Source organism: Cibotium barometz, chromosome 20 (assembly GCF_041138505.1).
Source record: "Cibotium barometz isolate CiBa-2024 chromosome 20, ASM4113850v1, whole genome shotgun sequence".
In the NCBI taxonomy this organism is placed as follows: Eukaryota; Viridiplantae; Streptophyta; class Polypodiopsida; order Cyatheales; family Cibotiaceae; genus Cibotium; species Cibotium barometz.
The window spans coordinates 10,087,678-10,115,136 of record NC_141065.1 but is presented as its reverse complement, the minus strand read 5'-3'; the positions used below and the strand labels follow the sequence as shown (position 1 = coordinate 10,115,136).

The 27,459-nt window shown below is 46.2% G+C and overlaps 1 protein-coding gene, 1 non-coding gene and 2 pseudogenes across 3 annotated transcripts in view; 3 read left to right on the top strand and 1 right to left on the bottom strand.

Annotated features, from left to right (window-relative positions):
- LOC147627534 (NADH--cytochrome b5 reductase 1-like) overlaps window positions 1–27,459 on the top strand; it is a 140,929-nt gene that overhangs the window by 36,515 nt on the left and 76,955 nt on the right. The gene's annotated exons all lie outside the window — the stretch shown is intronic.
- Window positions 1–27,459, top strand: part of LOC147627535 (NADH--cytochrome b5 reductase 1-like) — a 73,675-nt pseudogene that overhangs the window by 36,429 nt on the left and 9,787 nt on the right. The gene's annotated exons all lie outside the window — the stretch shown is intronic.
- LOC147627537 (U6 spliceosomal RNA) lies at window positions 12,927–13,029 on the bottom strand. Its single transcript, XR_015268410.1, has one exon. It is a non-coding gene; the product is annotated as a U6 spliceosomal RNA (small nuclear RNA).
- LOC147627536 (uncharacterized) lies at window positions 15,683–16,997 on the top strand (annotated as a pseudogene).

The window sequence follows — 27,459 nt, the reverse complement described above, 5'->3', positions numbered from 1 at the left end:
GGACCAAGCACATAGAGATTCAGTATCATTTCATACGGGAGAAGCTTCTGGACGGGACTATCACTCTTGAATATTGCAAGACGGAGGACAACGTGTCGGATCTTTTCACAAAGGCTCTTGAGCAGGCGGGTGGTGCGGACACACTTCAGATCCCTCGGATTGATTCCACATCTTGGATCTGAGAGGGGGTGTTAAAGCTAGTATTGTAATGTTCAGATGTGTCATCTTGATGGTCCAGGCCCTTGTATGTGGGCTGGCCACCCTATAGTATTTTTGGTCTTCGTCTGGTATTTTCCCCCAGCGTGTAGCTATTTTTAGAGGTCGTTACCTTATTTTTGGAGGTTTATTATTATTATTATTTATCCTACTTTTTGTCCTACCCAGGCAATAAGTGAGTATTTTCATTCAGTGAGCTCAGTCAGTTATTTGAGCAGAGCCTTACTGAAGGAGCATCTACATGAGGTCTCTCTCTTGTATGGATCATCTTCATCAAGCAATGTTGGCGTTTTCATTGTCTCTCTCTCTCTCACTTTGTCGCTGCTGTGTATGATCATTTCATTTCCGCTGCCATCTTTGACATGTTAGTGTTTTTGTGTGGGTATGGCGCTGTGTGCGGAAGTGGGTTGTTTGTGGGTTCGTGGGCTTCGGGTGCGTTGGGTGTCTAGTGTTTCTTCCTCCTTGCCAGTTGGGGTTCTTCCTTCAATTCTCCTACCCTGTCCTTCCAATTAAAGCATAACAGCTGTTCGTCTGTTGGTGCTCTGCCCACCCCCAAGCCGCTCTTCCGGTAGCAGACTTTCCTGCTTTTACCGCTGGCATTTAGCTCTTGGTGGTTGGAGATTGGCCTCTCCTGCTTCGGGCCTTCCGTTTCTTCCTTCACACTGGGGAGCCTCCTTTCCAGGTATTCTCATGTCGGCTTTCGGACTGTCTGCCTCAGTTGCTGCCCCGTCGGGATTGGGTTCCTGTTTTTGTTGTCTTCCAGCCTCCTGGTGGTTTCGGCGGGCCTCGAGGTGGGTCTTGGTCTGGTGGTTGTTCTCACTTGGCACTTGCTCTTTTTGTCGCCCCTCTCTTCGGTCTTCTTGCAACTGTGTCTTCACCCTCAGCTTCACAACGTGGTCCGGTTCAGTATCTTCAGGTGTAGTCAGCTTGCTGATTACGAGCTTTGGTCTCTCACAGGCCACCTTCTCATCTACTGCTGATGCTCCTCGACTATCGCTGTGGGGTGCCTATTTTCCAGATGCTGCTGCTTGGAGCTCTCTCTTCTCCGTAGATCCCAGGGCATTTTTTGCTCTCTTTAGGAGAGGTTTTTTCCCCTGGTTTTTTTTCAGTTTGTTAGGCCTTCTTCCTACAGGTTGTATTGGCCTTGTAATTCAGTTTCCAAAGTCTCCAGCTTTGCCCTGGTTACTGTCAGCTTGACAGGCCTTGTGCTTTCCTTGTAATAGCTCTTGGCTTCGGCCGCTTTGGCAATTATGCCCAGTTGTACTGCCCCAGAGACAGGCTTATTCAAGCATCTTTGGGGGTTTTCTGTACTCAGTAATACAGACCTGTGTTCGTTGCAAAAGAGAGAGAGAGAGAGAGAGAGAGAGAGAGAGAGAGAGAGAGAGAAATGAATTGAAATGTTATATTAACGTCTTCAAAAGGACAATGACCTATGAGACCAAAAAGTTACATCATGGTGGATCTGATACAATGTCTGGATAAAAAACCAGAAAATGAAAAATAAAGATGATACTACTGGCACCTAGAAAATGAAACTGGAAGTGGAAGGTAAACAGAATCCCTTATAGGGTGTGAATATAGTGAGAGGGGGGGGAGGGGGGGTACGCTATGGAGAGAGAGAGAGCCGAGAGAGGGATCTGCTCGTGGTCGCCTTCGCTTGCTGGTCGCGCCTCGCCATTGGATGCCTGCTGCTGATCGCTGCCCCCTCCTGGCCCCGCCCGTCCTTTCGACTTTGTCCGTTGCTCTGTCCGCAGGCGCTGCACTCTGCTCTTCTCGCGCTCTGCTGTCCTTCCCTACTTCCCCCCGCCTTCCCTCTGCCTCTGCCGCTGCCCTGTCCGCCCCGCCTTCCCAGCATCTTCGCCTCGCCCCCCACCTTTCGCTGTTGGCCTCGTCGACCTCGCCTCTGCCGCCCTAGCCTGGCCTCCCGTGTTTTGCCCTGGCCCGCTTGGCCCTGCCCTTTGCTCGCCTTTCTCTCGCCTCCAGGCTCTCCCTCGCCCCCAGCTTTACCTCGCCCTTGGCCCTCCCCTCGTCTTTCCCTTCCCTCGCGCTTGCTCCTTTTGCTGCCCGCCTCTTCCCTCGCCTCTGGCTCCTTCCCTCGCCCCTAGCCCACACCTCGCCCTTGCCCTTCCCTCGCCCTTGCTCTCTCTGATGCCCGCCTCCGCCCCTTTGCTTTGACCCTCCTCTGCTCCTCCTGCCTCTTTCCTCCGCTCCTTCGCTTGTCCTTTCCCCCTCTGTCCTCGCCTCTTTCCCGTTTACCCCCCCCCCCCCTTCCCTTGTGCCACAGGCTGAACCCCCTTCCTTTCATCCTCTGTCCCATCCTCCCGCCCTTTCCACCGGATGGCCGACCAGGATGATGCAGGCCCCCATGCCTCCCCACTCTGCTTTTCAAGCGACACCGAGAAGTGCATAAGGGATTGCTACTGCGGGAGCGGGGTCTCATCTGCAGGCTTGTGGGAGCTTCTCCTCCTCGGCAAAAGGAGAAGATCCACGACTGGCTTACCGCGCATCTCACCCCGTCAGAGCGCTTTAACAAAATTAGTTCACTGGACAGAGGGTGTTTTATTGGCATACTAGCCACCTCCAGGCTTCCCCCCAGACAGTATACTCAGATATACAACTATGTTTTATTGGCATACTAGCCACCTCCAAGCTTCCCCCCAGACAGTATACTCGGATATACAACTATGTTTCTCCAAAAAGAGAGAGAGAGAGAGAGAGAGAGAGAGAGAGAGAGGAGGTTGAAGAAGAACACTTAGATGGTAACAATTTCTTTTTATATAAATATGAGAGAGAGAGAGAGAGAGAGAGAATTATTTTTTATGTAGATTTAATTGATGTTTACCTTCTAAGCAATGGAAGAAGGGTGGCGGAAGCAGCACTACTTACAAATTATGATACAAACCGCTGGTATCAAGGAAGGATGTTAGATGATGATGAGGTGGTGGTTCTAGTAAATAAACATCTAGAGCCTTGTGAAAAGTTGAATTTTACATCTGTAAACATCACCACATGGTCTTCATGTGATATTGAAAGTGACTTTATGTGATTTCATTAGTAAAGCTCCACAATGGCTATTTTCTCCTTCTTGTCACAAGTAAAGTTTTTAAATTTTGTTCTCAATAAATGCTCGTTGCTTCATTTTCATAGATAGAGTCTCCTCTTGGGTGGCTTTGTAGAGCGTGTGTGTCCTCCATGGTGCAAAGTATCTTTGGATTGTCAAAATCATAGACTTCACACTGTTTGCTATGTGTCCCTGCATTGAAGTTTCCCATGAGGTAGACCTCCCCTTACCGGGAGTACTCCATGATCCCCTCTATGAGAGATGTGTATGGTTAATGTGTATCATCTTCCTTCTTTCCTCTTGGGTCTTGGTGGGTGGTGGGCATCCTCCACCTCCCCCTATTTTGTCCTCACAAATCTAGAGTCACTAGGTGCAAAGTAGCATAGAGCAATGTAGAGAATGTGCTCCTGTGATAGCTCAAGTCGTATCCACATGTAGCGAGCCTCTAGGTCTCGTGCAACTATTTGTATCTTGTTGTATAGTGCTAAGGGATAGACAATCACTACTCATCCTGAGCCTCCGGTGGTGCGGCTCCTGGTTTATCCTGTGTGTGCGAATTCCCACCGGTACTTGTGTACTACTAGCAGGCCGCCCCACTCTCGACTCTCATGTGTCTCTGTAAGTGAAATGATATCTCGTCCATCCATGACCTCCTCCAGCAGTCTCCGTGGGTGTGTCCATATAGACGATTGCAGTTCCAAGCTGCCACGTGTATCTCCTCACTTTCAAAGAAACTTGAGTGATATCGTACACACACCCACGCATGCACCTATGTATATGTAAGTCTGAGGAGAGAGAGAGAGAGAGAGAGAGAGTATAACATTCTTGTTAGGGGAGGGAGAGGAGGAGGAGGAGGAGGAGCAAGCACAACCCCGCCAAATCAGCCTAGCTACAAGGGATGCAGCAGGATGTGCAGGCGGCAGGCAAGGTCATCTCGTCCGAGGACATGGCGATCACTTTTTGTCTCATCTACCCGACACTTATAGTAATTTCTATTCTTCTTTGATTACTTCGGGACGGATGACTGATCTGACATGGGAAGAGCTAGTTCCCATGGTGTTGGATCAGGAGGATCGGTTGAAGAACAACTCTGGAAACAGAGGGGGCGTAGTCGGCTTGACTGGCCAGGGTTCGAAGAACCAGAAACAAAAGAAGAAGCAGCAAACCAACGGCAAGCAACAACAGTCCAGGGATGATGCGAAGCCAGAAGCTTCAAAGAAGGAGGTTACTTGCTTTGATTGTGGCAAGGAAGGCCACATCCGTCGCAATTGCCCAAAGAAGTCTACTAAGGGAGCGAAGGATACGAAGGACACGAAGGAGACTGCAACGGTGGCTTCGACCAGGAGCTTTTGTGCACATAGACCTTGTGGAGAGTGATGATTCCGACGAGGAGACTCTCCTTACTTCATCTTCGGCTCGAGAGTGGATCGTGGACAGTGGTGCTTCAAAGCACATGACACCATTGCGGGATGGTCTTAAACATCTTCAGGGTAAGAAAGGGAAGGTGTTCATTGGGGATAAGACATCCGTTCCTGTTCGGGGGATTGGCGACTTGGACATAATTCCGAACGGCCAGGGAGGTATGCTTTCCTCCAAGGTGTTGTATGTTCCTGATCTCGGTTATCATCTTCTTTCAGTGAAGGAGCTTTGTCTGCTTGGCCTTCTTGTGGAGTTTTCCGAGGATCGTGTTTGGATTCGGAATAAGGTTTCAAGGCAGGTGGTTAGTGAAGGCTATGAGGAGCATGGAGTGTACAAGTTACAGGACTCGAGTGCTCTCGTTCATTACCTTCCAGCCTCTTCCGTCAGCGACTTATGGCATGCCAGGTTTGGGCACCTCAACTACGACTATCTCAGGCAGGCATTCAGGAGCCACTTGGTGCGAGGACTGCCGGATATTGAGGTGCAGAAGAGTACATGCAGCTCTTGTTTGCAAGGGAAGCAGCATTGGGAGCCTTTTCCGAAAAAGGCGTCTCGGAGGGCCACCCATCGGTTGGAGCTGGTACACATGGATTTGTGCGGGCCTATGCAGCACACTTCTCTTGGTGGTAGCGAGTATTTTATGCTCGTGGTGGATGATTTTAGCAGGCTTACTTGGGTGTTCTTCTTGAAACACAAAAGTGAAGCCTTCCTCAGTCTCAAAGATTGGATAGCGCTTGTGGAGAAAGAATCAGGTGACTCTGTCAAAACAATAAGGGCTGATGAAGGTGGGGAATTCACCTCGGGGGAGCTCTAGCGGTTTTGTGCAAGTAAAGGCATCAAGAGGGAGTTTGCTAACACGGGCACACCATCTGAGAATGGTGTTGTAGAAAGGAAGAACAGGGCAGTGGTGGAGATGGCTAGGACTATGCTAGTCCACAGTACTTTACCGCAGATGTTTTGGGCGGAGGCGGTGTCTACTGCGGTGCATACTCTGAATAGGTCTCCGGCATCAGCAGTTCCTGGGAAGACTCCTTTCGAGGCCTACTTCGGTAGCAAGCCAGATGTCTCCTACTTCAGGGTGTTCGGTTGCGATGCCTATGCATACATTCCAAAGGTTGAGAGGGGGAAGATGGATTCCAAGTCGGAGCAACAAATCTTTGTGGGATACAACTCCCTTTCGACGGGATATAGGTTGTATGATCCCATAGCACAGAAGGTTGTGGTCAGCCGGGATGTTGTTTTTGACGAGAAGAGTGCACCTAGAGGGATTCTTCCTCAGGAGGGTCAGCCTCAGGAGGACGGGCGTCCACTTATGCTGGGAGATACAGGTGACAGCTGGCAGCCATCTACTTCTCGGAGTCAGCGGGAGGTTCGTGCGGCGAGTCCTACTCGAGCAGCTAGTCCAGGAGATATGCCGGATCTGGAGGATCAGGTGGATGAGGAGATTCCGGAGGATGTGGATCAGCCACATGATGAGGAGGGGGAGTTCTACCGACTGCCACCTATTTGGGCTCATCAGACAGTGCGCGACTCGGGCATTGAGGGCATTCCTCCAGAGTGGGAGGATACAGAGAGCCCGCGATGATCTCACCGGATTCGAGAGCAGTCATGTTGGAGAGGTTCTTCAGGTGAACTATGGCTTAATGACTCGAGCTATCGAGGACTATGGCATTTTGTATGCAGCCGGGAGGAATGAGAATGAGGTGTATCTTAGCGGCTGGACAGATTCAGACTGGGCAGGGGATGTTGACAACAGGAGATCTACGACAGGATATTCCTTTACACTTGGATCGGGAGCTATTTCATGGAGCAGTAAGAAGCAGCCTACAGTTGCTTTGTAATCCACAAAGGTTGAATATAGAGCATCGTGTGCCGGCACTTGTGAGGTTGTCTGGCTTCGTCAGTTGCTTGGTGAGCTCGGTTTTCCTCAGCGGAGAAGCTCATCTATGTTTTGTGATAATCAGAGCTGTTTAGCTATTGCTCGGAACCCAGTATTTCATGCCAGGACCAAGCACATAGAGATTCAGTATCATTTCATACGGGAGAAGCTTCTGGACGGGACTATCACTCTTGAATATTGCAAGACGGAGGACAACGTGGCGGATCTTTTCACAAAGGCTCTTCAGCAGGCGGTGGTGCGGACACACTTCAGATCCCTCGGATTGATTCCACATCTTGGATCTGAGAGGGGGTGTTAAAGCTAGTATTGTGATGTCCAGATGTGTCATCTTGATGGTCCAGGCCCTTGTATGTGGGCTGGCCACCCTGTAGTATTTTTGGTCTTCGTTTGGTATTTTCCCCCAGCGTGTAGCTATTTTTAGAGGTCGTTACCTTATTTTTGGAGGTTTATTATTATTATTATTTATCTTACTTTTTGCCCTACCCAGGCAATAAGTGAGTATAAATAGTGGCCTCTAGTCTCATTTTCATTCAGTGAGCTGAGTCAGTTATTGGAGCAGAGCCTTACTGAAGGAGCATCCACGCGAGGTCTCTCTTGTATGGATCATCTTCATCAAGCAATGTTGGCGTTTTCATTGTCTCTCTCTCTCTCTCTCACTTTGTCGCTGCTGTGTATGATCATTTCATTTCCGCTGCCATCTTTGACATGTTAGTGTTTTTGTGTGGGTATGGTGCTGTGCGCGGAAGTGGGTTGTTTGTGGGTTCGTGGGCTTCGGGTGCGTTGGGTGTCTAGTGTTTCTTCTTCCTTGCCAGTTGGGGTTCTTCCTTCAATTCTCCTACCCTGTCCTTCCAATTAAAGCGTAACAGCTGTTCGTCTTGGTGCTCTGCCCACCCCCAAGCCGCTCTTTCGGTAGCAGACTTTCGTGCTATTACCGTTGGCGTTCAGCTCTTGGTGGTTGGAGATTGGCCTCTTCTGCTTCGGGCCTTCCGTTTCTTCCTTCACACTGGGGAGCCTCCTTTCCAGGTATTCTCCCGTCGGCTTTCGGACTGTCTGCCTCAGTTGCTGCCCCGTCAGGATTGGGTTCCTGTTTTTGTTGTCTTCCAGCCTCCTGGTGGTTTCGGCGGGCCTCGAGGTGGGTCTTGGTCTGGTGGTTACTTGCTCTTTTCGTCGCCCCTCTTCGGTCTTTTTGCAACTGTGTCTTCACCCTCAGCTTCACAACGTGGTCCGGTTCAGTATCTTCAGGTGTAGTCAGCTTGCTGATTACGAGCTTTGATTTTCTTCACAGGCCACCTTCTCATCTACTGCTGATGCTCCTCGACTATCGCTGTGGGGTGCCTATTTTCCAGATGCTTCTGCTTGGAGCTCTCTCTTCTTCGTAGATCCCAGGGCATTTTTTGCTCTCTTTAGGAGAGGTTTTTTCCCCTGGTTATTTTTCAGTTTGTTAGGCCTTCTTCCTACAGGTTGTATTGGCCTTGTAATTCAGTTTCCACAGTCTCCAGCTTTGCCCTGGTTACTGTCAGCTTGACAGGCCTTGTGCTTTCCTTGTAATAGCTCTTGGCTTCGGCCGCTTTTGCAATTATGCCCAGTTGACATTGCCCCAGAGACAGGGCAATGGTGGAGATGGCTAGGACTATGCTAGTCCACAGTACTTTACCGCAGACGTTTTGGGCGGAGGCGGTGTCTATTGCGGTGCATACTCTGAATAGGTCTCCAACATCAGCAGTTCCTGGGAAGACTCCTTTCGAGGCCTACTTCGGTAGCAAGCCAGATGTCTCCTACTTCAGGGTGTTCGGTTGCGATTCCTATGCATACATTCCAAAGGTTGAGAGGGGAAAGATGGATCCAAGTCGGAGCGACAAATCTTTGTGGGATACAACTCCCTTTCGACGAGATATAGGTTGTATGATCCCATAGCACAGAAGGTTGTGGTCAGCCGGGATGTTGTTTTTGACGAGAAGAGTGCACCTAGAGGGATTCTTCCTCAGGAGGGTCAGCCTCAGGAGGACGGGCGTCCACTTATGCGGAGAGATACAGGTGACAGTTGGCAGCCATCTACTTCTCGGAGTCAGCGGGAGGTTCGTGCGGCATGTCCTACTCCAGCAGCTAGTCCAGGAGATATGCCGGATCTGGAGGATCAAGTGGATGAGGAGATTCCGGAGGATGTGGATCAGCCACATGATGAGGAGGGGGAGTTCTATCGACTGCCTCCTATTTGGGCTCGTCAGACAGTGCGCGACTCGGGCATTGAGGGCATTCCTCCAGAGTGGGAGGATACAGAGGGCCCGCAATGATCTCACCGGATTCGAGAGCAGTCATGTTGGAGAGGTTCTTCAGGTGAACTATGGCTTAATGACTCGAGCTATCGAGGACTATGGCATTTTGTATGCAGCCGGGAGGAATGAGAATGAGGTGTATCTTAGCGGCTGGATAGATTCAGACTGGGCAGGAGATGTTGACAACAGGAGATCTACGACAGGATATTGCTTTACACTTGGATCGGGAGCTATTTCGTGGAGCAGTAAGAAGCAGCCTACAGTTGCTTTGTAATCCACAGAGGTTGAATATAGAGCAGCGTGTGCCGGCACTTGTGAGGTTGTTTGGCTTCGTCAGTTGCTTGGTGAGCTCGGTTTTCCTCAGCGGAGAAGCTCATCTATGTTTTGTGATAACCAGAGCTGTTTAGCTATTGCTCGGAACCCAGTATTTCATGCCAGGACCAAGCACATAGAGATCCAGTATCATTTCATACAGGAGAAGCTTCTGGACGGGACTATCAGTCTTGAATATTGCAAGACGGAGGACAACGTGGCGGATCTTTTCACAAAGGCTCTTCAGCAGGTGGTGGTGCGGACACACTTCAGATCCCTCGGATTGATTCCACATCTTGGATCTGAGAGGGGGATGTTAAAGCTAGTATTGTGATGTCCAGATGTGTCATCTTGATGGTCCAGGCCCTTGTAGGTGGACTGGCCACCCTGTAGTATTTTTGGTCTTCGTCAGGTATTTTCCCCAAGCGTGTAGCTATTTTTAGAGGTCGTTACCTTATTTTTGGAGGCTTATTATTATTATTATTTATCCTACTTTTTGTCCTACCCAGGCAATAAGTGAGTATAAATAGTGGCCTCAGTCTCATTTTCATTCAGTGAGCTGAGTCAGTTATTTGAGCAGAGCCTTACTAAAGGAGCATCCACGCGAGGTCTCTCTCTTGTATGGATCATCTTCATCAAGCAATGTTGGCGTTTTCATTGTCTCTCTCTCTCTCACTTTGTCGCTGCTGTGTATGATCATTTCATTTCCGCTGCCATCTTTGACATGTTAGTGTTTTTGTGTGGGTATGGTGCTGTGTGCGGAAGTGGGTTGTTTGTGGGTTCGTGGGCTTCGGGTGCGTTGGGTGTCTAGTGTTTCTTCCTCCTTGCCAGTTGGAGTTCTTCCTTCAATTCTCCTATCCCGTCCTTCCAATTAAAGCGTGACAGCTGTTCGTCTGTTGGTGCTTTTTCCATCCCCAAGCCGCTCTTCCGGTAGCAGACTTTCGTGCTTTTACCGCTGGCGTTCAGCTCTTGGTGGTTGGAGATTAGCCTCTTCTGCTTCGGGCCTTCCGTTTCTTCCTTCACACTGGGGAGCCTCCTTTCCAGGTGTTCTCCCGTCGGCTTTCGGACTGTCTGCCTCAGTTGCTGCCCCGTCGGGATTGGGTTCCTGTTTTTGTTTTCTTCCAGCCTCTTGGTGGTTTCGGCGGGCCTCGAGGTGGGTCTTGGTCTGGTGGTTGGTCTCACTTGGCACTTGCTTTTTTTGTCGCCCCTCTCTTCGGTCTTCTTGCAACTGTGTCTTCACCCTCGCTTCACAACATGGTCCGGTTCTGTATCTTCAGGTGTAGTCAGCTTGCTGATTACGAGCTTTGGTCTTCTTCACAGGCCACCTTCTCATCTACTGCTGATGCTCCTCGACTATCGCTGTGGGGTGCCTATTTTCTAGATGCTGCTGCTTGGAGCTCTCTCTTCTCCGTAGATCCCAGGGCATTTTTTGCTCTCTTTAGGAGAGGTTTTTTCCCCTGGTTTTTTTTCAGTTTGTTAGGCCTTCTTCCTACAGGTTGTATTGGCCTTGTAATTTAGTTTCCACAGTCTACAGCTTTGCCTTGGTTACTGTCAGCTTGACAGGCCTTGTGCTTTCCTTGTAATAGCTCTTGGCTTCGGCCGCTTTGGCAATTATGCCCAATTGTACTGCCCCAGAGACAGGCTTATTCAAGCATCTTTGGGGGTTTTCTGTACTCAGTAATACAGACCTGTGTTCGTTGCAAAAGAGAGAGAGAGAGAGAGAGAGAGAGAGAGAGAGAGAGAGAAATGAAATGAAATGTTATATTAACGTCTTCAAAAGGACAATGACCTATGAGACCAAAAAGTTACATCATGGTGGATCTGATACAATGTCTGGATAAAAAACCAGAAAATGAAAAATAAAGATGATACTACTGGCACCTAGAAAATGAAACTGGAACTAGAAGGTAAACAGAATCCCTTATAGGGTGTGAATATAGTGAGGGGGGGGGGGGGGTACGCTATGGAGAGAGAGAGAGAGCCGAGAGAGGGATCTGCTCGTGGTCGCCTTCGCTTGCTGGTCGCGCCTCGCCATTGGATGCCTGCTGCTGATCGCTGCCCCCTCCTGGCCTCGCCCGTCCTTTCGCCTTTGTCCGTTGCTCTGTTCGCAGGCGCTACACTCTGCTCCTCTCGCGCTCTGCTGTCCTTCCCTGCTTCCCCCCGCCTTCCCTTTGCCTCTGCCACTAGGCGGCTCTGCTGCCTTGTCCGCCCCGCCTTCCCAGCATCTTCGCCTCGCCCTCCACCTTTCGCTGTTGGCCTCGTTGTCCTCGCCTGTGCCGCCCTAGCCTCGCCCCCCGTGTTTTGCCCTGGCCCGCTTGGCCCTGCCCTGTGCTCGCCTCCCCCTCGCCCCCAGCTTTACCTCGCCCTTGGCCCGAAGTTTCCCATGAGGTAGACCTCCCCTTACCGGGAGTACTCCATGATCCCCTCTATGAGAGATGTGTATGGTTACTGTGTATCATCTTCCTTCTTTCCTCTTGGGTCTTGGTGGGTGGTGGGCATCCTCCATCTCCCCCTCTTTTGTCCTCGCAAATCTAGAGTCACTAGGTGCAAAGTAGCATAGAGCAATGTAGAGAATGTGCTCCTGTGATAGCTCAAGTCGTATCCACATGTAGCGAGCTTCTAGGTTTCGTGCAACTATTTGTATCTTGTTGTATAGTGCTAAGGGATAGACAATCACTACTCATCCTCAGCCTCCGATGGTGCGGCTTCTAGGTTTCGTGCAACTATTTGTATCTTGTTGTATAGTGCTAAGGGATAGACAATCACTACTCATCCTCAGCCTCCGATGGTGCGGCTCCTCGTTTATCCTCTGTGTGCGAATTCCCAGCAGTACTCGTGTACTACTAGCAGGCCGCCCCACTCTCGGGGCTCTCATGTGTCTCTGTAAGTGAAATGCTATCTCGTGCATCCATGACCTCCTCCAGCAGTCTCCGTGGGTGTGTCCATATAGACGATTGCAGTTCCAAGCTGCCACATGTATCTCCTCACTTTCCAAGAAACTTGAGTGATATCGTACACACACCCATGCATGCACCTATGTATATGTAAGTCTGAGGAGAGAGAGAGAGAGAGAGAGTATAACATTCTTGTTAGGGGAGGGAGAGGAGGAGGAGGAGGAGGAGCAACATGGTAACTCTTGAGTTTAAGTTTGTTATTTTTCAAATTAGTACTTTTCACAAAAATTATATTCTTGCTGGTAAATGTATTATGCTAGATATATTTGTTCTCGTGTGCTTGTGTGTGTGTGTGTGTATGAGAGAGAGAGAGAGAGAAGAATGAGTAGATACTTGTTTGATGTAGGTCATAGGCGAGGGAGACCTGAAGGATCAAAGGCAAAGCTTAGCTTGGACCCTCGAAATATCTTAGAGATGCATACTAGATCAGGACACTAACAATATTTTTTGGGTTAAATTTTTTAGTGACTATGACATGTTCGATTGTCGGAGGTTACTTAGTTTGTCTTATCTTGCTCAAACCTTGTTCCTTTTTGTTATTCTAGTCGCAAGTTTTTGTGGTAATTTGACAAAAGAGTGTTTCTTGTGGAGGCTTGATTGATGAGTGTGTTTTTTTTGTGAGCTTCTAATTTAGAGCTTTTTATAAGAAATTAGAGCTTTTGTAGTTTTGAGCTTTTAGAGAGAGAGTGTGTGTGTGGCTCTCTCTCTCTCTCTCTCTCTCTCTCTCTCTCTCTCTATATATATATATATATATATATATATATATATATATATATATATATATATATATATATATATAAGTCCATTTCTTGATTTGTGTGTGTCATCCTTGTGTAGTGGCCATGCTAACCTTCCTTGGATCATTCCAATTTTATGAGATGTCCCCAAAGACACACACACCAACACACATACACGTATGCAAAGCATGATTATTAAAGTAAATCTTTCTTTACCATAAAGCTAATGATCATATTCAAGAGAGAAGAAATATAAAGATGTTACCTATGTCTTTCATGTTTAGCCTTGAATTTCAAATATAAGAGGTGAAGTGGTGAGATTACTAAAAAAACTATGCATATTGAATTGAATTGCCTTTAATTTTGTAAAGTGTTCTTTTAATCCATTGTAAAGAAAGTTAGGATTAATTCTTGCCAAGGAAAATCTAACCTTGGACTAAGCTTTATGTGATCAAAAAAAGGTCTTCAACACATTCTTCTATCATAAGGTCTTAGCATTTTCATTTTGAATATAGATGGTTTGAACCAAATAAACTTGATCTTTCTATATCAAAGTGGTATACATTCTCTCTCTCTCTTCAATACTTGTGCATCCAAAAGTTTTTTCCTTTGCATCTCCTTCTTGTGTTCAACATTATTCCTCTCTCTCTCACACACATCTAAGATTGTGCTTTTCACACACACTCTCTCCTCTCTCTCTCTCTCTCTTTAATCTCCCTATATTCTAGGCCATGAATATTACACCTTGTTCAATAGGTGAATTATGGTGTGACTATTCATTTTAATTTTGGGAAAGTGTGAAATACATCATGGAGTTGCTTAACTATTTTAATTTTAAAGGTTTTATTTTCCTCTATATTGGTTGAAGAGATAGATCAAATATCTCACTAGATTTGGATTTCTCTCTCATGATAACTATCTTCATGATGACTTCTTGATCCTTTCCTTTTTGGTATGTGCAAGGAAGGAGTATTCATTGGGGACAATTTGTATTTCTAAGATATCATGACCTTTGAAGAGGGTTTTAATAGTGTCCTTTTGTATTGGGCTTTACACCTCTTACTTTCATCAAGTGGTGCTTCTTGATCCTTTCTTTTTGGTATGTGCAAGAAGGAAGGAATATTCATTAGGGGAAATTTGTATTTCTAAGATATCATGACCTTTGAAGAGGGTTTTAATAGTGTTCTTTTGTCTTGGGCTTTGTACCTTTTACTTTCTTCAAGTGGTAGCTCAGTTTTTAAAGCGATTTGATGTCATGTCCTAGCAAGTTGCTGCTTATACGCAGGTGGCTACCCCAAAGATATACACCCTTGTAATCATATCCCTTGTTTATGGAATAAATGGGATCCCTTGTTGGATACTGAGTGCATTTTCCTCTTTAATGCAAAACTTTCAAATATATGCTTTAGGGTTTTACCACCTCCATTAATGTAGCCACTATAATTCCTTACATGGCGGCTTGTATAGCTACTTTGGAACACAAACCCTAGTCTTAGAAGGGGTCACTTAAAAAAATACGACTATCACAAGAATTCAAGAGAAGCAACAAAATTCTAAAAAAATTATAGATTTGTAAAGAAAGGGGTACATTATATTCTGAAGAATGGATTTTTGAAAAAAGCACGGAACGCATGTGGTATAGTGGGTTTTTGTAGAGTGAACCCTTCGAGAAATACCCCTGCCACTCTCTCCATGTATGGTATCTGGATTCCAAGCGCATTTTAAGAGTTCCCACCCCTTAGAATGTTCCCATCCTTTAGATTGTGGCCATCTCATAAAATGTCTCTTATGATTGGAGGATCCAATAAGGTGTAAACAATGGGTCCATCTCTTAGACAATGGGTCCACCCCTTAGACAACGGGTCCACCCACCTATAGAATGATTGTCCATCCCTTATATAATGGGCCCACTTTTTCTACAATGGGATCCTCCCCTTTGAATGGGTATCTAGCCCTTATAGAATGGGTCCATCCTTGAAAATGGATTTCCAACCCACTTTTAAAATGGATCCACCCTTCATATAATGAGTCCACCCTTTCGAATGGGTATCCAACCCTGGGTCCACCCTTGAAAATGGGTTTCCAACGGCCTTTTAAAATGGGTCCCACCTATCATACAATGAGTCACCCCTTATACAATAGGGCCACCTCTTATACAACCCCTTATACGTGTCCACCCGTTATACAACGTGACCACCCGTCGTTATACAACGTGACCACCCCTTATAGAAGGGGACCATGCTTTATAGAACAGGTACACCCCTTATACAACGAGTCCACCCCTTAAAGTATGAGACCACCCCTTATACAATAGGTCCACCCAGTATACAACGTGTCCACCCCTTATACGTGTTCAACCCATTATACAACGTGTCCAGGCCTCATACAACTGTCCACCCCTTAAATAATGGGTCCACTCTACATAATGTGTCGACCCCTTAAGTAATGGGTCCGCTCTACAAAATGGGTATTTGCTTGCAAAGCTTCTAGCTGTGATGTTCAATCGTGCCATGTGTGAGGGTCTACCTGATTCTTGGAGTGTCTACCATTGTACCTATCTTCAAGGCAGGAGACCCTATGGAGCCTCGGAACTACCACACTATCATGATTGGTGGACACACTTTGGCACGGTTGTATGCATCCATTTTGTACACCTATCTTGGAGTGCTCTTCAGTGGTCCTGTGTTTTCATTGAGGAGGGCATCAGATACTAGATTGCAGCATTGGGAGGATTGGAGAGGATGTGTTCGCAGGTTCAGTTTCACGAACCTCGAACAAAGCTGTGGCTCTTCATTGTGGTGGCTTTAGCTATGCTCTACGGAGTGCAGATATGGGGACCTTCAGTGGACCACCATGGCAGATCTGGTAGTATTGATGGATGGAGACGTATGGAGAAGCCCTTGGTCTCTATGATTTCTTGGATGATCAGAGCCAAGGCTTCTGTGCCGAATTGGTTGCTTCTCCTGTGGTGGTGGAGGCACTCACGAGATCAGTATCCTTTATGCACAGCTTATGGGATCTCCCTAGACACCACAGATATGCTCGATTAGCTCTTGAATCCTCCAGACAGCTAGCCTTACAGGGAGACACAGCATGTTGGTATGCAGAGATGATATCCTGGTTTCACACAGTATGGACAGACTGCCTCCATTTCAGTCTCTCTAGATGCACCTTCCCTAACTCTCAGAGGGACGGAGATCACTAGACTCATCCGCCAGGACCTGATTCAGCTTGATACCAGGAGGACATGGCTACAGCCGACACAGGAGTTGGGCACGAAGATGGCTTTCTATAGAGAGCATCTTCTCCAACTCACAGAGGATGGTTTTGTGACTAGGCCTAGTTACATGGATACACACTTATCCCATATGCTACGGTGTGCCATTGGTCAGATAGATATGTACCTCCTCACATCAATTTTAGAGGTTGAGATGGGTAGATTTAGAGGAGTACCAGCAGAGGACAGGATATGTCACTTATGTGGCCTGGAGCCTGAGACAGAGCTACATTATATATGCCATTGCCCAGTGTACTATGAGATACGTGGTCGCTTTCACTGCTTGTTTAGAGAGGGATTTAGACCACTGGCCAGAGTCATGAGATATGAGGATGAGAGATGTCTTGCATTATTCTTAGCTGAGCTACGTAGACACAGAGAGAGTCTATTGAGGAGATCAGGAGAGAGACCCCTCCAGAGACAGATCACAAATTTCTTTGCACCAGGGCAAACAGAGGTGCAACAGCAATCTCACGACATAGAGCTTAGATCTCTCCCAATCGAGAGGCATACTGGTTGATCGAGCGCTTCAGCTAGGGAGATCCAGACGTCCACGGTTACAGAGGGCCTCATGGCATTGACAGAGGCTGTGGCAGAGGATCCGCGCAGCAGAGGATTCGGATTACCCTATCTCGGCATGCGAGACATCCAGTCAGAGTATTGATTATGGAGGATATCGAGGAGATCCGCTGGCGACCGATGTTATAGATCCTGTGAGATCATGCACCCTCTCCCCTTTTTCTCATTACATTGTATTAGTCCCCATTATATTGTATCAGCACTCAGTCATTGTTTTTAGCTATCTCCCACAGTTCCAGCTAGAGATGATTAGTGGTTTAGCTATTTAGCTTTTAGCTTTCAGTTTTTTTTTCCCTTTTGTACCTAGACATTGTATCAGATTCACCACTTTGTAACATCTTGGTCTCATAGATCATTTTGGCCTTTTGAAGACGTTTAATATATCATTTATATCATTTCTCTCTCTCTCAAAGTCAACACTAACAGAAAAAATCAAAGTCATGAAGCAAACCAAATCCATCCAAGGAACCAATATATGGATGGCAGATGAGCTCACTATCACACAACTCAAGAACACAACTCAAGAATAGGAAAGAAGAATTAAAGAAAGTTTTTGAAGCAAGGAAACAAGGCAAATGGGCGGTCTACCGAGAAGGAAGAGCGCTCGCAGAGTTCCGACATCCCAAAAATTCCCCCTCTTCTCCAAATAGACAGCTGAGTTTATGTAATTTGTAAGCTCATTATATTGAGCACACTATAGTTGTCCTTTTATTTTTTCATTTTATCAACCCGAAGTGGAAGTGGAATGTAATGTGTATATGATTGGTCCCATAGGTCCAGTTCGGCCTTCCGTGGACGTTAATAGAATCTTCTTCTTCTTCTTCTTCTTCTCTCTCTCTCTCTCCACAAATATATGGGGTGAGTATGCAACATCTCTCCACACAATATCAGGACAATCACCCTTGCCTGACCCACCTGCCTGACCCACCTGCCTGACCCACCAGACCTCTCCCCCCCCACAGACATATGCTTTCTTTATTGCTGAGATGGTAAGGAAAGCTATTGATGGGATGAAGATTGGGAGAGCATATGATCATGACGGTCTGGTAGCAGAGCACTTCATTCATGTCAAAGATATGCTTGCAGAGCTTCTTGCTATGATGTTTAATCGAGCCATGTGCGAGGGCATTCCTGAAACTTCTAGTAAGTCAATATTGTGCCTATTTTCAAGTCAAGTGATCCCATGCTTCCTGGGAATTATCGCACTATTATGCTTTGGTCACACACGCATCTATTCTTGAGCAGGAACTCAGCAGCAGGAACTAAACAAATGGGTAGAGAGAGAGGGCTTGCGTGCATCAAGACATGTAGGTTTTCGCAGGGGCTTTTCTACTCCTGACCATATATTGACACTCAGAGCTATTATTGAGGAGGGTAGATCCCAAGGCAAGAGGATTTATTGTAGCTTTGTGGATTTCCAAAAAGCTTTCGACACAACCCCGAAAGCTAGACTTATGCGTTGATTATAGAACATGGGAGTGCCCACAACTCTGATTTTGGGGATCACTTGTGGGAAAGGTATGCACTACTGAGGGCATGTATGACATAGTTCTTTCAAGGTGAAGCAAGGTTGTCCCCTATCTCCCACCTTATTTAGGACCCTTTTTTAGGATGCACGTAGATGGGGTTTCAGACTATGTGCTATTCATATGGGTCTAGGCAGATGCTCCCATGATGAGGAACATATAGAGGATGGTAGATATTTGATAATCTATCTAAATGGATCCATATTGAGAATAGGATAGTTAGTTTTGAAAAAAAAAATCTTATTCTTTTTTATTAACTAGGAGTACGGAAAAGATTCTATTCGAGGCAAATGGAATTAGTTTGGGAGTGCACATGGATTGGCCAGGAATCACACTAGGATGAGAGAGATATCACACTATGACACAAAGTAGACCAAGTAGATCAATTTAATTCATAGAAAACAAAGAGTATACAATGAGCCTTTTAAGTAAGCATAGAGAGAGTGAGACAGTACCTCGAGCTCCTACAAGAGCTCTAACATCCTTGCTCATCTCCTCGAGCTCGACAACATCTACATGTAGAAAACAAAGAGTATTATTTTTTAATAAAAATTTGTATAAGCTTGAAAAGACACTCTCAAGACACTCTCAAGACAGTCCTTTCTAAACTCTATACCTGGTGTGATGAGGTCGATAACTTGAGGAGTGGTAGTAGCTGGGGCAGGACGAGAGGCCGCAGGAGTGCCGGCAACAGTAGAGCTGCAGCGGCAGCGACGATGAGAGCGACAGGAGCGAAGGCAGCAGCGGGAGCGGTGGGAGGAGCGGCTGAAGGAGCGGCGGACGCAACGGGAGCGGCAACAAGAGGAGCAGATGCAGTATCGAGACGGTTGCTATAACACAAAAGCAACATATCAAATATAACAATAAGAGCATAACTAACAATCAATTTCTATAGGTAGGCATACACTATAAACACTTGAGTTTTTAAACTTATCACTCCATTATAGACACATGGGGTACGTAGTGGAGACCCAAGTGTAAGTATCTACAAGACTTATGTGCACTATCTACAAATAAGTAATCACTACAAACACTTGGGTCTCCATCAACATATGTATATGATGTTGTCTCATAGGTCGAGTTCGGCCTTTCGAAGATGTTAATATAGCATTTCATTTCATTTCATTTCTCTCTCTCTCTAACATGAGAAGCAAGCACATATCATCCAAGCCAATAGCACGGGGGGCTTCTCTCTCTCTCTCTCTCTCTCTCTCTCTCTCTAACATGAGAAGCAAGCACATATCATCCAAGCCAATAGCACGGGGGGCGTCAATCACAAAACGGTCAACAACATGGGGGTCGGCATGGGCTACATGGGCATCCTCATCAGAAGCGTAAGCTTGAACTACATCAAACCACCATAACTAGAATCATAAGCATCTTTTTAATTTTACATTCAAATTAGCATCTTTATGATTTTACATTGAAATTAGACATCTTTACATTTGTGTGTGACAATATATGGCAAGAGGTGGAAGTGTAGCAAAACTGGCATTTACATGTGATTTTACCGGTTGGATTTTAGAAAAACCGGCTGAATATTGACCATGCCCTTACATTTAAGGGCTGAAATTCATTAGTTTTATTGTAAATTACCGGTAAAATCACTAAATCTAACCGGTTCTATTTCTCAACGCCTTTATTTTTAAGGGCTGGGAAAGAAATTTTTGTAATTTTTGTCGAGCAGTGGTCTGTATCATAGTTGCGCTTCCGATTGATTAGAAGGTAAACTCTCTCTCTCTCTCTCTCTCTGCTGTGCGAGCGAGCTGCATCGATGCTGCGCTTTCTTCGTTTGCTGCAGGTATGACTTTCATTGTGTGTGTGGATCTTTACTACATCCATGGATCTTCACTACATCCATTGTTGTATAGACATGGGTCTCCAAAATATATATATATGGCTCTGTACTACACCTACACGATGTGATGCAGAAAAAGGTCACTATGCTTAATTTTCAATAATTTAGGCATAGGGCTTAACACCCATATTGGTCAGAGCACCGCTTTTATAGGGTAAAGAGTGGAAATCCAATGAAAGTAGTGGAGTCCCATGGGTGTGGAGTGGCATTCACGTGTTTCTAGTAGAGTAAGCACTTCAACGCAAATTGGGAAAAAACCCATTATTAGCATACAAGATTATAGTTTATAGATACATATATGGCTAGTGGATACGCATTAATTAGTAGTGGAAATCGAATTGTTGATAGTATAGATATATAGATATGGGTAGTTAGTACAACTACTACAGTAGAGACACAATGGTAAGTATAGTAGAGACACAAATGTAAGTATAGTAGAGACCCAATTGTAAGTATAGTTAGTACGACTACTATAGTAGAGACACAATTGTACATATAATGGTAATAAGGCCAAATTGAAGTAGTAAAGAGCCGTATATGGTTTAATTTCCCAACACACACATGGATCTCCAACCTATGTACAAGTAGTTGTTCCCACGTACCATTTGTGAATACTCATGCGTAGATAGCAAAGACCAATGTAGGTGAGGATCCACCAAGCGTAGCAGACTCATGTGTAAGTACTAGACTCATATGTAAGTACTAGACTCATGTGTAGGTATTGGAGATTCATGTGTTAAACACTTATGTGCAATTAGTGTAGATCCATGCGTACATAGTGCAATCATAGTGTGATGCAAAGACCCACAGACTCATGTGTAAGTACTAGACTCATGTGTAAGTTTGGAGATTCATGTGTTAAACACTTATGTGCAGTTAGTGTAGATCCATGCATACATAGTGTAGACCCATGCATGTGATGCGAAGGCCCAAGTGTAAGTAAGTGAGACTTATGTGCAGTTAGTGTAGATCCATGCGTACATAGTGTAGACCCATGCATGTGATGCGAAGGCCCAAGTGTAAGTAAGTGAGACTTATGTGCACTATCTATAGGTAGGCATACACTATAAACACTTGAGTTTTTAAACTTATCACTCCATTATAGACACATGGGGTACGTAGTGGAGACCCAAGTGTAAGTATCTACAAGAGACTTATGTGCACTATCTACAAATAAGCAATCACTACAAACACTTGGGTCTCCATCAACATATGTACTGGAGCTCTGTCTGCTCCGTATCTCTCATAGTAGCCTCCTCATACAGAGTGTGTAATGCCTCTGCCTCACACTGCTCTCACTGCATCTACGAGCATTGAAGTCCCCCATAAGGAAGACTTCACCGAGTGTGGAGTACTCTATAATCTCCTCTGAGAGACATGCATAAGGTGAGGCCTTTGCTGATGATGACTTGTGCTCAGTGGACGAATCTGGAGCCTGCGGGAGCAAGAGGGCAATGTAGATGGTCCTGTCTTGTGAGAGCTTGAGGCGAATCCACATGTAACGGGTCTGTGGGTCCCGGGCAACAATCTGTAATCTATTGTGAAGCCCCTGTCTGAAGAGTATGGCCACTTCTCCTAAGCTGCGAGAGGTGTGCTGGCGTGTACATCCCCGGTGTGTAGAGACTCCCACTGGAATCCATGTATCTGTGGTAACCCTCTCTCTGGGCTCTCATGTGTCTCTGTAAAGTAGGATGATATCTTGGCCTCTCATCACCTCCTCCAGTCTCTCTGGGTGCATCCAAAGATCTCCATTGCAATTCCAAACCGCGACATGAAGCTCTTCATGTGTCCCACAGGCCGCGAGTCCCTATGCAATGATCTTGCCATCTATGATGACTCGACCATCGCGACGATAGGATGCCTTCTTTCCCTCCTTGTGAGCTTGATGTACTCTAGGCATGCATTCTCGCCGGTGTGCTACTTGCATCCATGTGAGGTCATCCTCAAGGTAGATGTGGGGGGAGAGAGAGAGAGAGAGAGAGAGAGAGAGAGAGAGAGATTAATTCTAATCATTGCTAATTAATTACAGACCCCCTTTTCTGGTTGGCCCAGACCACCCCCCTGCTGTTGTCGGTGAGGCCTCCCCTCTCCGTGGCCCTGTTTTGGTTGGCCTTTTGACCACCCCCCTGCTGTTGTCAGTGAGGCCTCGTCTCTGCATGGTATGTGTTTGCTTCTAATGTTTGAGAGAGAGAGAGAGAGAGAGAGAGAGAGAGAGAGAGAGAGAAAGAGAGATTGCTAATTAATTGTAGACCCCCCTATTGTGGTTGGCCGAGACCACCCCCCTGCTGTTGTCGGTGAGGCCTCCCCTCTCCGTGTTATGTGTTTGCTTGTAATGTTTGAGAGAGAGAGAGAGAGAGAGAGAGATGAAATGAAATGAAATGATATATTAACGTCTTCAGAAGGCCAAAATGACCTATGAGACCAAAAAGGTTACAACAATTGGTGGATCTGATACAATGTCTGTGTAAGAAAAGCTAAAAACAACTAAACAACTAACTGGAACTAAAACAACTATGAGGAAAAGTACGGTACTAGGAGCTCCTAATGGATAACATCTGGGAGGAAAACTCCAGCAACAAAGGTAAGCATCATACACATCCAAAGATGTCTCTCATCGGTCGATGGCGGATATCCTCAATGTCCTCCATGGTGAGTACTCTGACTAGACGTCTCTCATGCGGTGCTAGTATGGTCTTGATCCTCTGTGTTGTAGTCTCCGCCAGTGTCGAGATATGGGCCTCTCATCTTGGGGCACCTGGACCGCCCCAGCTCTATAGCCCGATCAATCAGTGTACCTCTGGTGCAGCTATACTCTGGGGCTAGCTGCAATGCCTGCTGGCCTGACTACTCAATCTCTGGTCGAAAGAAGTCTGTAATCTGCCTCTGTAGGTGTCTCTCCGATCCCCTCCCTCTCAAGAGACCCTCTCTATGTCTACGCAACTCCAGCAAGTATAATCCGAGGCATCTCTGATCCTGGTATCTCATGACTCTAGAAAGTGGTCTGAAACCCTCTCTAAACAGGCAGTGAAAACGGCCTTGTATCTCTGGTCGAAAGAAGTCTGTAATCTGTCTCTGTAGGTGTCTCTCCCTCTCTGATCCCCTCCCTCTCAAGAGACCCTCCCTCTCAAGAGACCCTCTCTATGTCTACGCAGCTTCATCAAGTATAATCCGAGGCATCTCTGATCATCCTGGTATCTCATGACTCTAGAAAGTGGTCTGAAACCCTCTCTAAACAGGCAGTGAAAATGGCCTCGTATCTCATAATATACTGGACAGTGACATATGTAATGTAACTCTGTCGTCTCTGGCTCCATCTGGCACAGCTGACAAATCCTAGCCTCAGCTGGTACTCCTCTGAATCTGCCAGTCTCAATCTCTAGCTGGTGTGAGGATGTGCGCATCTGACCAATAGCACACCGTACCCCATGAGAAAGATGAGTATCCATGTAGCTGGGTCTAATCACAAACCCATCCTGCGTGAGCTGGAGAAGATGATCTCTATAGAAAGCCATCTTCGTACCAAGCTCGTGTGTCGGCTGTATCCATGTCCTCCTAGTGTCCAGCTGAATCAAGTCCTGCATGATAAGTCTGGTAATCTCTGCCCGTGTGAGAGAGAGGGAGGGTGCAATTGAACAATCTCCAGTTACTTCTGCTGTGAGAGAAAGTCTCTGTACTTTCTTGACAATGGATGCTCATGATTTGGGGATAGATTTGGCTCATCCAATTCATCAACTTCCGAGAGATACTTGGGAAGTGATCAGGTTTTTGGGCAGGGGAGCTACCAGCAGAGCAGCAATGTCTATGAAGCTAAGAAAGATGGCTGAGTACTTGCCCTTAAAGTTCCAGTCTCACTGGCTCAAACGCAGTTGAAGATGACAAATATTATCTACAACAGCTGGAAGGTATTGACGGTGTACCCAGGTTTGTGGAGAAGATCAACACAATAGTCTGCTCGAAACTTGTGGGTAAACCTGTCTTTGATATCTCTAGCATCAAGCCATGTATGGACTTAAAAGATCTTGTTGATATACTCTAGCATCAAGCCATGTATGGACTTAAAAGATCTTGTTGATATACTCTATTCTGCCCATAGTCACCCTCAAGAGCATTGTTCTCGGCCTCTTTCCAATAACCACCTTCTGCTTTGCAATCTTCCCACCCAGAACTTCAGAAGAGCCTCAGACTTACAGTTACATTCATGTACTCTCTGATTTAGTTCGGGATGGCAGAGCAAGAATGTGCAACGCACGATCGGACTCTTTGTAAACCACCATCTTACCCATCTGGCATTGACGCAAAACTCCATCAGATACAGTCATAATGCCACCACAGAACTCTCTAGCAACACCACATGGTGCAGCGAAACCCCAATCTACTAGCAGAAACAGCCTCTTTTTTGTCTTTCTGTGTGCCGTCTCCGAGCAACCATTATGGCGTACATCTCTGTGCACGATTCCTTTCTTATGGGCAGAATAGAGTATACCATGTCAGAGGTGCAGCGGAAGGCATGGTGGCAAGGGAACACGATGTAGTGAGAGAAGAGAGTACACTGCTCACTGCTCACACCACAATGCCAGAAGGGTGACTCCCCACCCCTTATGTACATGATGTAAATTGAGAATTGGTCTTCACATTCTCAATGTAAATTGAGATTGTGACAACTCTTTCAAAAAGAGGTTTTGGCATTATCTCACAAGAGTCAATGTCGAGGCCATCAAGGACACTACAATAGCACACTGAATGAGGTGTAACCTATGAAACATAGTTCTCTATGGCATTACACCATTATACATTTTGATCTTGGGAGCAAAGATGGGGGTAGGCCTCAAGGACCTGTGTACGGTGTGGTGAGCAGTGAGCAGAGACCCATGTTAGAACCGCAAAAACCCATGTAAACATAGAAAAGCCCCACGACGTTAGAGTAGTAGAGACCCATGTATCAATACCAAAGATAAATCTAACCATAGTAGAGACCCATGTAGTCCTGAAGGAGAACCATGTAAAGACAACAAACACCCATGTAATCATAACAAAGACTCGTGTCAGAATAGTAGAGACCCAATTCAGTGAGACCTGTACTTGTCACGACTACAGACACTGCTCTTGCATCCTCGCAGTCAGGCACTTGGGTGGTCGACAGTGGTGCTTCCAGGCACATGACTCCCCAAAAGTCCTGGTTCAGTTCTCTTACCCCCACTCATGGGCAGACCGTCGGAGCCAGTGAGACCTGTACTTGTCTCGCGACTACAGACACTGCTCTTGCATCCTCGCAGTCAGGCACTTTGGGTGGTCGACAGTGGTGCTTCCAGGCACATGACTCCCCAAAAGTCCTGGTTTAGTTCTCTTACCCCCACTCATGGGCAAGATGATCTTTTGCTCATGGGATCAAATGATGACAAAATTGCAGCTTTTAAAGAGATACTGCAACAGACATTTGACATGTCTGATTTGGGGCTCGTACACTACTATTTGGGCATACAGTTTGTGCAGGGGATAACAGAGGCATTGGGTTGTTGCAATCTCGGTATGTTACTAAACTTCTGGAGAAGGTTAAATTTCAGGATTGCAAGCCTATTAGCACTCATATGGAGCCTGGGATGAAACTGTCACTACAAGATGACAGTATTTCTTCTGATGCCACTACATATGCTCAGGCTGTTGGGTGCCTTATTTACTTGTGTACTACACGGCCAGATATTCAGTATGCCTTATTTACTTGTGTACTACTTGTGTACTACACGGCCGGATATTCAGTATGCCGTATCTCAGTTGAGCAGATTCATGCACAGCCCGAGATTGTCACATTGGCAAGCTGTGAAGCGTGTATTCCGGTATTTGCAGGATACCTTATCTCTTGGATTGCTTTATCCTGAGGGGGGTGACATGCAGTTATATGCTTACAGTGATTCAGATTGGGCTGGTGATTTTGATACCAGACATTCCACTAGTGGAATTTGTTTCTTTCTTGGCTCTTCATGTATTTCTTGGCTAAGCAAGAAACAGACCACAGTGGCCACTTCGTCTTGTGAGGCAGAGTAGAGCAGCCTACACTACTATCGTTGAGTGTGTCTGACTGCGTCGTCTCATGACTGATATGGATATTTCAGTGGAGGAGCCTACACCTATCTATACTGATAGTCAGAGTGCCATTGCTGTGGCCAGGAATCCTGTGTTTCATGCTCGCACGAAACACATTGAGATTCACTATCATTTTGTTCGGGAGAGACTCCAGGCAGGTGATATCAGTCTGATCTACTGTCCTACAGATCAGAATGTGGCAGACATCTTCACCAAGGCATTACCACGTCCGAAATTCGAAGCATTCCGCACTGCTTTGAATTTGTTTCCTTTTGGTGGATGATGTACAGTGATCACATATCACTCCAGGGGGGTTTGCTGGGTTTTATGTTGTGTATGCACCCAGAGGAGTGCTAGTGATCATCAGTAGATTACTAGGGCACTTTTTACTTCAGTTAGTGGAGGTTTTTTCCCCAGTTTTAGCTTAGTTTCACTTATAATAGTTTATAAGTGATTTGGTCCACCTGGCACACTTTATGGCCGGACATGTGAACACATCTTTTAGGTCACTTCATTATGTGGCTATTGTACTTCACTTTATCACTCTACTGAATACAAGAGAGTAGTCGTGTTCCTTCCTCTGCCTCTCACGTTTCTGTTTGAAGTACCTCCAAACCCTAACCCTAACTGCTGGGCACCTTCAATTTCAATCGGACCTCTTACAAGCGTATCAAGCAAAACATCAAAGCAAGGGAGCAAATGGCAAACTTGCTTATTACAGCATGTATATCTATCCTTCATGCTGGGAATCCTACATGCAGGCAGAGACACATACGCAGCCATACATAGCTAACCCGCTCTCAGTGGTATTTACACGGAGTATTGCACGACTTCGAACTCGATCACACACTTTATTGATCGAGACAGGTGCATGGAGAGGACAGGCACGAGAGATGAGGCTATGCAAGCTGTGTGGACTACAGAGTGTAGAATCAGAGGAGCACATGATTATGACATGCCCAGCATATGCACACATACGGGCTGACTTTGATATCCCTTTACAGGGGCCACTTCACCAGTTTCTGACCAATACTCCTGTATCGAAGTTAGGGGCTCTCATCACGCGCATGTTACGCTTTCGGGAGAACCACGCTGCATAGATCGTTCTTTCACCGCAACTACCCTCTTCCCACTATATGGGGGAGGAGACTCATTGTATATCTGGAAAGGTCCCATGGGTCATAATTTGGCCTCCTGCGGACGATAATAAACTACCCTACTCTACTCTACTCTCTCTTGTGCTGGCGTTCCTACAAAATCGTCCGAGCT